At 35.5% G+C, this 13,383-nt stretch overlaps 1 pseudogene; it reads right to left on the bottom strand.

The window, feature by feature from the left end:
• Positions 1 to 10,794: 10,794 nt before the first annotated feature.
• LOC148547510 (uncharacterized) lies at positions 10,795 to 11,965 on the bottom strand (annotated as a pseudogene).
• Between the last annotated feature and the right edge of the window lie 1,418 nt (positions 11,966 to 13,383).

Raw genomic sequence — 13,383 nt, 5'->3', positions numbered from 1 at the left:
GAACTAGTTAAATTCATAATAATTAATTGTGGCTTGTTATGACAAGTGAAATTTAGGTGTAGCGAGAGAGAGAGAGAGAGAGAGGAGAGAGACCTAAGAATAAATATTAGTCACAAGCTGATAACTAACTCTTCTAACCTTACTAACTGTATTTTTCATCTTGTGCTTATACTACCTATACATACAACTATGAGTATTAGTTCAACTATTAGCAATTATTCATTACGTAACAGGGATGTGACCTTATTAAATTGATAGAAATTATTCTATCATTAAATTATTTAAATTTTCATGTAAATTTTGAAGGTAAGATTTTTTTTTTATCTATGAAGAAAAAAAAAGTGTTTCTAAAATTAATCATATGCTACGTGTATGCTAAAATTAAGTATTAATTATTATTCATATAAAAATATATATTAAAATATAAATATATATTAAAAATAAGTTAAATAAAATATAAATTTATACACAAATATATGATAGCTAATTTTTTATATCTACATAGTATTTTTTTTCTAAAATTATATTGATCACAATATTTAAATTTAAACGTAAATTTTGATGATGTATTTTTTTTTTGTCTTTTGAAAAACGGGGTCTTCTTTGTATAAAAATAAATTTACCATCTTATTAGAAATGCATAAATAATGAATTTCATACACATATAAAACAAAATACTCTATATACACTAAAAAGTTAACTCACTATATATATATATATATATATATATATATATATATATATTATATATTATATATTGTATATAAATAATTTATTTTTTATGTATATATAATATGGTTGATGAAGCATCTCTTATAAAATTTAGATTTTTTATTTTTATAATAGAGAAATACTAGAAAGCTATCATAATTTGTTTTTGGTCATCAATTAGTCATTAATATTTAAAAGTATGAAATAAAGTGTGATATTGAATTACTAGACTAAAAGAATTACACTAAAACAATTAAGTTGATGGCTAAGTGATAGCAAAAAATAATAAATTCTGATGACTTTTTAGTATTTATTTTTTAAAAAAAAATGTTAATTTTCTTTCTATTATATTATTATATGTACACAAAAAATTAGCTATAGTTATTGCATATAAAAATATACATCTAGCATCTCATAAAACTTTTATATTATATTGATAAAAATAAATTTAATTATTTTAATGACATGTTTGATTATTTGAGAGGTGGTGAATTTTTCATCATTCTTTTCTAATTTTCAGATGTTATTATATTGAATCCGGGATTGGAACAAGTGACGAAAGAATTTGATGTTTTTGTCACCCTCTTTCAACTATTTGATCCTCGACTTTTTCTTTTAATAACATTCTTTTTTATAGTAGACTGCTTCAAGCTCCTTTTCTAATTCATTCAATTGCTATCCTTCATTTATACCTGTTTCTCTGAGAGTTTCAATTCTATTAAGAAAATTATCAATCTCCTTTTTAGGATTAGAATTGGACAACTGTTATCATTGAACAAGTTTGTGTCAGTATAATTTTAATTTTTGTGTAAGTACAAACATTGCTGAGCCTTCAAATCGAGAACCCTAGAAACCATCTATGATCCAATTTCCACCAAACTACACTATCTTTTTTGGAATTTAAACCTTTTTTTGGATTTCTCTAGTTGAGAACTAGTATCCAAGAGAAGTGGTGCATGATCTGACCCATTTTCTGATAATTTAGTCACTGTAGAAGACGGGTAATTATGTAATCAGCCCCAGCCACTAGGATTTTGTCCAATCTCTTTGCAATATAGTCAGCACCTCTTCTTCTTTTGACCATGTAAATGGTCTCTCTGTAAGGTTCCAAATTTTTGAAAATTAAATTATGAGTTAATTGAGATTTTGAACTTTATTTTATAAATTAAAAAAATAATTTGATTATCTAATTTAAAATTAGAGTACTTCTTGAAAATAATTTGTGAGTTGATAAATAAATATTATTCTCAAAAGTAATTATATTGAACTATATTTGGTTTTTAATTACTACTCTACTCTTTTATTTTATTAAAAATACTTACAATAGTCCTAACCCTAACACAACACACTCAACACAAACACACATCCTAAAATCCTAACTCAGCGCTGCCACCCCCTTTCCTACATACCCTTCACCCACAGAAGAAAGAAAGAAAGGAGGAGAAAAAGAGGACGGCGCCGGCAGAGCTGGGAGCCGCATCGAAAAGGACGAGACCATCATTGACGTGTACGTCGCCGCCACTAGAGGGAGTCTTTGTCGTTGCTATCGATGGAGAACGTCACTCGTGGGGCCGAAGAATCCCGCTGTCGAGCTGCTGCATCCTGTCGCCGCCGTTGCGCCTAGAAGCTGCCAACTCCATCGCGTCTATCGCCGTCGAAAGCGTCGTCGTCGCGGCTGTGGACCAGGGCTTCGTAGTGGCAGGGAGCTCGCAAAGATGAGAGAACCGCGAAGGCCAGGGAGAGGGAAGCTTCGCTGCCATCGCTGCTGCAGTCACCGGCGTGTGTTGCACGATGTCATTGGGGATCCCGTTCTATCACCGTCGGAGCGACGGCAATCATCATTGAAGGAGCTTTGCTGCCGGAGCTCTCTGTCGCCGTTCTGCTCGCCAGAAGCAACCACCGGAGCTGCTGTTGCTCCATTCCTTCATTTCTCTTTGGTACAGTAAGTATTTCTCTTCCGAAACCCTCGCGATTAGTATTCTGTTATAGTTTGTTAAGGATTTTGCGACGTTAATGTCTTAGAGTTAAGTTACTGTTGTTGCATGCTGCGTTTGTTGCTATCGCAGCGTTACAGCGGAATTTCTGTGGACGTTGCGGCTGTCGTTGCCGTGAACTAAAAGGAAAAAAAAGGAGTTTGTCGTGTAGTTGAGTCCCGTTCAAGGTAGAGGCTTTTCTTAAAATTTTTTTATTTTCAAGAATTGTTATAAGTCGATATTGATATGAAAAATATACTTTTATAATTTCGTAAATCTTATGGATTGAACTGAGTTGCGTGGAATGGATGTAATTGTTTGCTTGATTGATTTATTAACTAATTGAGAATGTTTAGTTAGTGGCTTCTTGATTGAGTTGGTGGTTGTTGAAGTGGTTTTGCTTGAATTATTGAACGTGATGGGTTGCCGTACTTTTTTTGTTACATTGAATTCCTTGATTTGGTAAATTTTGGATTAAGTACTATTTTGGATCAAGATAAATTGAGAATTTATGAGAATGAGAGAACCTGTAAGGGTGGTAAAGTTCGAGTTTTAAGGGAGATATTGTCGAAATTTCATAAAAAATTAAATTTGTTTGAAGTGTTATTTGAAAAATTTAGATTGAAAAATTATTTAATTTGATTTTGATTAACTATGGAAAGAATTGTATTCTTGGGGTGTTTTTAATGAATTTTTAAGTAATTGTTCTAAAATAAGTGATTATGTTTCAATTGAGATTATGATTGGGAAGTAAGAATAGTTTTTTGAATTTTTTGGGAAGAGCTTTTAAATTTAAAGTGAAGTTAAAGTTAGTTTTAGAAAATTGGTTAAACAAAATAAGTTTCATTGGATTACTTTTAAGTAAAGGGTTATGTTTTGAAAAGTATTTAGTGAATTTAAAGTATTTGAATTTGATTTAGTGTAACGGAATGTTTTAAACTTAGGAATGAAGTTAAAAGTAGTTTTCGGTACTTGGTTAAAATTGAAAGTGATTTAAGAGTAATAGAATTGAAGAAATGGATTATTGAAGTTAATTTAGGACTTTTAGTTTGATGAAAATGAGTTTTATAAAAGAAAGATGGATTTAATTTGCTCTTTTGTTTTTTTTAAAGAGATTTTAGATTTGAAACACGTGGGTAAGATACAAGGGTAGTGGTTTTGTCCCACATAGTCCCACGGAATTTTTCTTCCTGAGGATGTGTTTGTGGTGCGGATATGGAGAAGGTAGTAGGGCACTCTCTAACAGAATATTCTCCACATTCTCTTTTAATTGTGTATGCTGAAACTGGAGAAGGTGGTATGGCACTTTCCCTTGGACTATTTCTCCCACGTCTCTCTCTGGTTGCAAGGTGGTAGGGCACTATTCCACGGAATTTTACGGCATCCAGAGGAAGGTGGTAGGGCACTCTCTCACGGAATATTTTTCCCTGAGTATACCTCTAGTAGAAGGTGGTAGGGCACTCTCCCACGGAATTATTCCTTCTGGGGATGCACGACAGAGAGACTAATTCGGAAAATGCCAATTGGATTTAGGTCGAGTTCTGGCAATTTAACTGATACGTGAACTCATAGCCAGCAGGACAGGTATGCATCATACTGTATTTGTTTGTTATTGTTTGAGTGTGCTTAAGTATTTTGATTTGTCTATCTGATGAATTCTGTCTAACTGTTAATTGTGGTACTTGTTGTAACTGCTCTTTAATTGTGTTTGGCTAGCATTGTTTGTGCCGGTGATTGATTCTGTTTTGAGACCGAGTGTTGGTTGGTTATGTTAGACCGGAAGCTGAGATTTGATTATATGTTAGGCTGGAGGCCGTGATTGGTTATGCTTGAGTCAGAGGCCATGATTGGTAAGTTTGGATTGATTGATCCTTGGTATGGGTTGAAATGTTATGTGATTTATCGGATCGAAACTTTTTATAAATAAAGATATGAAGTTGGATTTTTGGGTTATTTATACGTTGATGTTTGAATAGATTCATAAGACAAACGATAATTGTTGTGGTTGAAATCCATACTCTTCTTTATACATATCCTCTTATAACAATTCTGAACTTCTCTGGCGAGACCGTGTGGTTAGGTTCTCACCCCTTACAGATTTCTCTTTACAGGGTGGACGAAGAGTTTAAGGAGTTTCTTCTGCGCATCTGATTGTGTTGTATATATCTTGGTTATAGTTTTTTCCTCGCTTTGTTATACATTTTTTTGTAAGAGGGATAGGAGTGTGATTTGTAATGAAATGTATGTCTAGTATATTTGTAAATTACTTGTATAAGAAGTCTTAAATTTTTTTTGTAAGAGGGATAGGAGTGTGATTTGTAATGAAATGTATGTCTGGTATATTTGTAAATTACTTGTATAAGAAGTCTTGCATGTTATATATATATATATATATATGAAGATTGTGATTGAATTTGTTTATATGCCTGTTTGTAAAAAGAAAAAGAACTTTCAGTTTTTCAAAGAAAACAGCGAGATAGTTTTGAGTTAAAAGCTCCTATTTTATTATTAAGTATATAGAAGTTGTCGTAATATTATCGCTATCAGAGTGGCACAGCCAGAAGCGTGACATTCTGATAGTAAGGATGTTACACTCTCCACCATGCCTAGGTCCATCAACTCGTTGCCATCAATAAAATTGGTAAATTCTGAAATCACATTCCAAGGTTTGAGCTCTCCCCCTATCTTTTATTCTTGATTCACAGTGGCATTTAAACTCACTAAAGATTATTGCGTTCTCCGAAAGTTATTGAAATAATTGATGAAATTTTCTCAAATTGGAGGATTCTATTGTTGTCCGAATAGCTTATATGGACACCTATATATCATTTTCCAGAAAACATTATTGGTTACATCATGAAATTTAGTCGCTATATAATACCCCCTGCAGGAACTAGGGGTGAACGCGGATCAAATTGGATCGGATATGGCCAAAATTTTGATCCGATCCGCAATAAAATCATCGAATCGGATCCAATATTCGCAGTTTTTAAGCTTGGATCCGATCCGCACATTTGAGGATCGTATCAGATCAAATATCGGATATATCCGCAAAATATAAAAATATTTTTAAGAACTTATTTTTATTAAAAAATATTAATAAAATTTATTTTTTCTATTTTTTTAAATATGTTTACTCTTAAAATAATATTAAACATACTTTTCTTAAATAATAAATTAAAATAATACAACATATATGATAATTATTAGTTGAAATAAAACATAAAAAGAATATTTACTTATTTATTTCTTTATTTTTGCGGATACGCAGATATGCGGATACCTACACAAAATCCGCAATCCGATCCTATTAGTGTGCGGATCAGATCCGATCCAATCCAATTCTGCAATTTTCGGATCGGATTTGGATAAACAATAAACACCCCTAGCAGTAACCACTTCCAAGTCTATCTCTTCTTTACAGGCAAGATCTAATCCTCCCGCTGTCCTAATCGGCCCCGTTATCTTCCACTCCATAAATCTGCAGCTCCTTAACTTTCTCTCCACTACTCGAGATTGGTTTTTTGTTTCACAGATAAATACAATCTTGGGAGAGTGGGATTAACAAAACCCTTTAAGACTCTGGACTATCAAAAAGTCTTCCCAAACCCCGATAGTTCTAGCTCAGTAGCTTCATGGGGCTTTGGGTGCCACTTAATGGCTGGCACCTCCACCCTATTTTTAGCTGATAATTCTTTATCTAGGCACACCTTCTTCCAACTTTCCATGTTTTCCTTCCTGCCGCTACCTCTCTTTTTATCCACGTAGGTTGTCATCACCATGCTTCTTTGTCTAGCCAACTATTTAATCTTTAGTTTTATTAGATTCAAGACTGCACTATCTTCTGAAATGACAATTGTTTCTTCAGTGTTCATCAAATCAATTATTTCCTTCAAAACATTCATCGAATTATCAGCTGAATTTGTCTAAAAAGTCTCCCTTAGTCCAATTTTAGATCTTGGACTATTAATGCTGGTATTCATAAGTTGTTTCGGGGCTGGCTATTGCTTTCTATCATCCATGCTCAAACTTGCAAAATTCTTCAGAAGCCATAAAGGTGTAGGTTTCTTCATTGGCTGCGTTGTGGAAGAACACATACAATTCTTGTAGTTTTTTGCATCTCCCCTTCCTTCCTTACAACCCTCCTCCCAACCTAATCTGCTTAAACCTAGTCGCCAATGCTTTCCTACTTAATCTGATTTTTTGGTGTGTCCTCTAAGAACATTTGGCAATTCTTTGCTTTATGTCCAAGAGAGGCACAATAAGTGCAGAAAATACAGATGCGTTCATATCTCAACCCTATTTTAACAACCTGCTGATTTGGCCCCATAATTTCATGCTATCTCTCACCTTTTTCTCTCCATCCAGTTTCACCTTAACCTTGATGATACGAGATTCTTTTCCTTTGACCTTAAAGAAATCAATATCACTAATAACTCCCAGCTTGTTCCCTAATTTACGTCCAACATCTAAGGTTTTAAATTTTTAGGAAAACCCCAGAATTGAACCCAAATAGGGAATGAAGAGATAATTCCAACATCTGAATTAACCTTATTCTCCCAGCGTTTAACATGCAGAAGATAATTTTGAATAGCCAAGGGGAATCGCATTCAATCTGCAAAATGTCTATTTCATTTGCAAACAGGAATTGAAATTGATTTTGACCTGTTTCTACCACTCTAAAACCTCCCCGTCTACCCCAAATTGTGTGCATAGCTCCCTTCATTGTACCTACTGAGAATAATCTATCTACAAAGATTCTGCTTGATAAACTCTTTGCACACGCCTGGTGTAACACCCCAAATTTTGACACGTCATGACCAATATCAAATATTTAGGTGTTACTTGTCGTAAGGACCTACTTGACTTTAGACTCGGATTTCATAAGCAAATGTTAATATAAGCCTTTATCGGTTCAGCGTGATTAACTTACTTATCATGAAGAAAAATCTTTTAGTTGTTCGCAAGGTTAATACTTAAGGCCATATTATAGATAAATACATGGTAACAGAAAATATCATATATGCATATATACAAATATACACATGAGTTAAGCTTGGAGATACATGTCATCTATCAAAAATCGAGTATCACACCAAGTTATATATACAAATATAAAAGAGAAAGTCAGTCCCAATCCTCACACGGGTTTCCTAAACTGGAACTGAATTTCTAAGAGGTCCGACCCCTCTAAAAGTACTACAAAAGCGAGGAAAAACAATACTACTGATCATCAAAAGGAAGTAGAAGATCCTCCATGCCTAACTCTGGAGTGACCTCTAAACATCCTCCTGGAAGGCGGCCAAAAATCCCTCGAGAGGCGGCTCTTCGTCGGACTTCATGTCGTCCTCTGACTCATCATTCCAGACGGGAAAATCATCCAAAGGGTCGGCCTCCACGGTTGCTGCCACGAACTCCAGAAGGTCATTGGACTAGATGGGCTCAAGCTGAGGTGTGGAAATAGAAAGATGCTACGCAAGGTCCAAGTCAGTCTCATATGTGTGCGGAGAATCTGGGTGAGGGATATCATGATGTGGTCCTACCAAGGAAAGAGGGCGAGAAGAGTGGGTTTGATCTCCAACTAGGTGTAACTCAGATAGCGTGAACGCATACGGCATGCCAAAGTCAAAGAAAGGGCGCTGTACAGAAATGTGAAATGTAGAGGCGGGTCCGTAGCGTGCTCCATATGAAGACTCTATCCTCATAGCTCAGAATAAGATGAAACTCATAGAACTCCTCTGCCAACCCCATCTGGGGAGGGGGAAAAGAAAGAAAAGAAGGGTGTGAACCCATGTCAGTTAGGATATCTTGGCATCACGGTAAGAGACAGGCTATTAGTTAGGCAAACATTACCGCATTAGCAATCTCAGACTATCAGTTAGGCGGCCACTTTTGCATTAGCAATTTGGCGCAAGGCCTATTCAACTTTCACTTTGCATGATTCGTTATCCATTTTACTTGTCTCTTTTATTCATGGTTCCTCATTCTCTTTCTTTTCATTATACCTCCTCATCACCAATTACATATGCGTATCTCTGCACACCACTTAAATATACGTACCTTGACATCACCATTTAATTACACAACCCTCCGCATCACTATTTAACATTAATTCTTTTAGGAATAGTCTATCATTTCCTTTTTATTTAACTAAGGTTATATATGTTGCCAAATCTGAACGTACCCTTTGGAGCGAAATCAAAGTCTTACCGTATCTGGATTAGAATTGGATTTGATAACAAACTTAATAAAAAATCTGTTGCTGCCCTTAAGAAATCTTAGAAAATACAGCAGGCAACTCGGTTTTTGAAAAATTCATAAAAAATCCAATTCTAATCTGTTACTTCCAGATTTTGGTGAGGATACACTCTACACTCCTAAGTTTTAGGACGAATAAGTTTTAGGTTCATAGCACTTCATTTGGTTAACTAAATATCAATTGAAAGTGCTACCCTGTTTCAAGTAATTGGTTATGAATTTCTTGCGTACAGCCCAACTTCCAAGAGACATAATTAACTCTAAAAAATAGCTATGGGCATGAAATTTGTACTCAATTAAAGTAGACTCACAGATATTCAAAATCTTTTTGGAAACAACTAAAAATGCCAAATACGTCAAAAGTTATAGTGGTGGAAGTTGATACTGCAGAACTAGAAAACCAGAAAATTCTGCAGCAACCACTAAATTTAAAAAAATTCACATCTTTCAAACTACTTGGCCAAATTCCTTGAATTTTTTATGAAGAAATCATGACCTCTTTAAATTTATTAGAAAAATAATTTCACTCATGAAAATTGGCCAGATTGCTCCCAAAATTTATTTTAAGTTGCTGTCCAATCTATTTCAGAATTTCTGCAGCAAGGCTTCCTAATTTTTTCCATAACCAAATTTGATCCTCTAAGTTTCTAACTCATACCAATCAATAATCCTCATTACTCATTACCATATCTATATGAATTATGGCATAACTCTATCCAAGAGCCTCAGTTCCATATACATCAAGAATTTACAATATAAACATAACATGATCACGCTTTTACAACATTAAAAATCTGCACTACATCCAACAACAATAATTCAACCAATTAACAAAATTTTCAGCAACATCAATCATGTTAGCTCAACATCATCAATCAAGATTACATCTAACAATCACCCATAGATAATCAACAATCCTAACCCTTACCTCTTTTTGAAGTTAAAAATTCTATTTTTGCTTCTTCCTTGAATCAAAACCCTAGCCACACGGAATTGAAGCTCCGGCCTCTCCTCCAAGGACAAATGCCGACTTCAGCTTGAGCAAGAGAAGAGTTCTTGCTTATCGTTACCACTGTTCTAGTAAGAATTGAAATTAGAATGGCAGAGGTGGAACAATGAGAAGAACATGATTTCTTTCTTTGAATTTGAAGAAGAGAAAAAAAGGAAAGTTGATGGTTCTCACTCAGTAAAGACGCTTCGAAGATTCAGAGTGATGAGAGGTGGTGTGCCTATCTTTTTGCTGCAGATAGCTCCTTCCTTCCTCTTCATCTTCGTTTTGTTCTTTTTTCTGTTCTTTTCCTTTGTTTGTGCGTGTCTTTGATTTGAAGAGAATGAAGAGCATTAGATTCATTAGGTGGAAGAAAAATAAGTGGAGTGAGGTGGTGCAAAGACTTCGTGTCTTCTCCTCCTTCCAACACAGCATCAGCGCACGTCTGAAGAGGTGTAACCAGAGTTCCAAACGGTGCTGAGAGAGAAGGTAATCAGGGTTAGGTTTAATTGTGCGGGAGGTGGTTTGGTTGGGCCAAAAGAAAAGAAACCACCCCGGTTCAGGGTTTGGTTCATTAAGATAGTGTGGTTCAATGATTCATTTATCGACTCTTTTCAAGAACAACTAAAGAGATGATTAAAGTCCTATAGAAGTAATTATTCCACAGAATAATTGAATCAGAAGGGTAATTTTATTATTATTATTATTATTATTATTATTATTATTATTATTATTATTATTATTATTATTATTTATTTATTTATTTATTTATATATATATATATATATATATATATATATATATATATATATATATATATATATTTAAAAGGAATGAAATTTTCAGGGTAGAAAGGTCGGGTTCTTACATTCTACCCCCTCTGGAAAAAAATTTTGTCCTCAAAATTTCGTTACCTCGAGTGAGAGGATCAGTTTCGGTAGTATTTTCCACATCCATAACAAATACCCTTCCTGGTTGTTGCTACCCAGGGGAAACAAATTCAGCCCTTCGTCGTGTGCATTCTTTGGCTACATGTCCAGGATTCTCGCAATTATAGCATACTCTAGACTTCGACAGACAGGGCTTGCCTCCATGATTCCTTCCACACACAGTGCATGTCAGTTTTGGTTAGGTCATTTGTGGTTGTTTGCCTAGGTCTAGCTGCCGAGTTACTTTGAAGTTTCTTCCTCGAGGAACGAGGTTACGATTGAAATCCCTTGTTGTAAGATTTCTTTGGTTAGTTTGCGCTGCCACCAGCTTCTTTATACATTTTTCTGTCAGTTGGCTCTTGTTAACTAATTTCGCAAAATTCTGAATTTCCGTTGGACCCACATGAGCTAACAGTTCTTCCCTAAGTCCTTCTTCAAACTTGATGCACTTTTATTTCTCGAATACATCTAGTGCTCCTTGAAAAACGTTTGAGAATTGGCATAACTCTTCATACTTGCGAGTATACTCAGTGACTGTCATGTTTTTCTGTCTCAACTGAAGCAACTCTAATTCCTTAGCAGTACGAAAACATTGAGAAAAATATTTCTTATAGAATTCAGTTAAAAATTTCTCCCAAGTGATGTCAACAGCTTCTCTTCCCTGAAGTTGAAGCACCCCTGCCACCAATATTGCGTATCGTTCCTCAGCATGTAGGCAGCAAACTCTACACGCTGTGCTTCGGGGACTTGTTGTGCTAACAGTGATCGTCCTGTTTCCTTAAACCAGTTGTCAGCTCGCGTAGCACTAGTATTTCCAATGAACTGCGGTTGATTAATTTTCAAGAAAGAGGCTGAAGTCATTAGCCGGTTATCATTGGTAATCCATCTTCACCTTCGTCACCATTTCCGTTTCCATGTCTAGTCTCATAGTTACTTCCAACTCCATTATGGCGATCAAGACGTTCAGCTACTCGGTTGGTAGCAGCTACTGAGTCACGTACAACAACAGCCATAGCATTTATAGATTTGAGAATAATCGTTTTATCGAGGATAATTCCCTCACTTGTTCCCTCCAGTCGAGGGTGTCCTCGCCTATTCACAGCCATTTGAGCCCTATCAATATCCAATAATATATATTAAAGTGATCAGTCTTAATAGATCAAAATCAAGTATTAATATTACTACAATGGATGTTCACAGACCTTCATGCAGAATATATTACAAAAATATCCTAACTGCATGGCATAAAAAGATTCAGAGTATGCGTGGAAGTATAGTCAGTCCATCCTAAGGCTCAAAGGACAAATTGCTCTGACACCAACTTGTAACACCCCAACTTTCAACACGTTATGACCAATGTCAAATGTTTAGGTGTTACTTGTTGTAAGGACCTACTTGGCTCTAGACTCAGATTTCATAAGAAAATGTTAATATAAGCCTTTATTGGTTCAGCGTGATTAACTTACTTATCATGAAAAAAAATCTTTTAGTTGTTCGCAAGGTTAATACTTAAAGCCATATTATAGATAAATACATGGTAACAAAAAATATCATATATACATATATACAAATATACACATGACTTAAGCTTGGAGATACATGTCATCTATCAAAAGTCGAGCATCACACCAAGTTATATATACAAATACAAAAGTGGAAGTTAGTCCCAACCCTCACACGGGTTTTCTAAACTATAACCGAATTTCTAAGAGATTCTACCCCTCTAAAAGTACTACAAAAGCGAGGAGAAAGTAATACTACTAATCATCAAAAGGAAGTAGAAGATCTGCCATGCCTAACTCTAGAGTGACCTCTAAACATCCTCCTGGAAAGCGGCCCAAAATCTCTCGGGATGCGGCTATTTGTCGGACTCTGTGTCCTCATCCAACTCATCATTCCAGACGGAAAAATCATCCAAAGGGTCAGCCTCCACGGTCGCTACCACGAACTCCAGAAGGTCGTCAGACTCGATGGGCTCAGACTGAGGTGTGAAAATAGAAAGGTGCTGTGCAAGGTCCAAGTCGGTCTCATATGTGTGCGGAGAATCTGGGTGAGGGATATCATGGAGTGGTCCTATACCAAGAAAAAAGGGTGAGAAGAGGGGGTCTGATCTCCAACTAGGTGTAACTCGGATAACGTGAATGCGTACAACATGCTAAATTTAAAGAGAGGGTGCTGTACAGAAACGTAAAACTCAGGCTCGTGTGAAACGTAGAGGCGGGTCCACAGCATGCTCCATAAGAAGACTCTATCCCGCGTCGGGCCCTCATAGCTCAGAATAAGACAAAACTCATAGAACTTCTCTGCCGATCCCATCTGGGGAGGGGAAAAAGAAAGAAAAGAAGGGTGAGAACCTAAAGTTCTCAGCAAGGTAAAAAGAAAACCTACGGTCTTTGTCTCTAAGTTATCGTAAAACAGAAAAAGAACAAACACAGAAACACAGGGCACAAATATACATACAACAAGTGAATGGTATAAACAATTAGGAAATGGCAATAAACAATTCACAGGAAGTTCATATGCG

Source organism: Arachis ipaensis, chromosome B8 (assembly GCF_059453495.1).
Source record: "Arachis ipaensis isolate K30076 ecotype BB chromosome B8, ASM5945349v1, whole genome shotgun sequence".
Lineage (NCBI taxonomy): Eukaryota > Viridiplantae > Streptophyta > Magnoliopsida > Fabales > Fabaceae > Arachis > Arachis ipaensis.
Note: the sequence above shows the minus strand (reverse complement) of the source record. Positions and strands in the feature narration are given on the sequence as shown.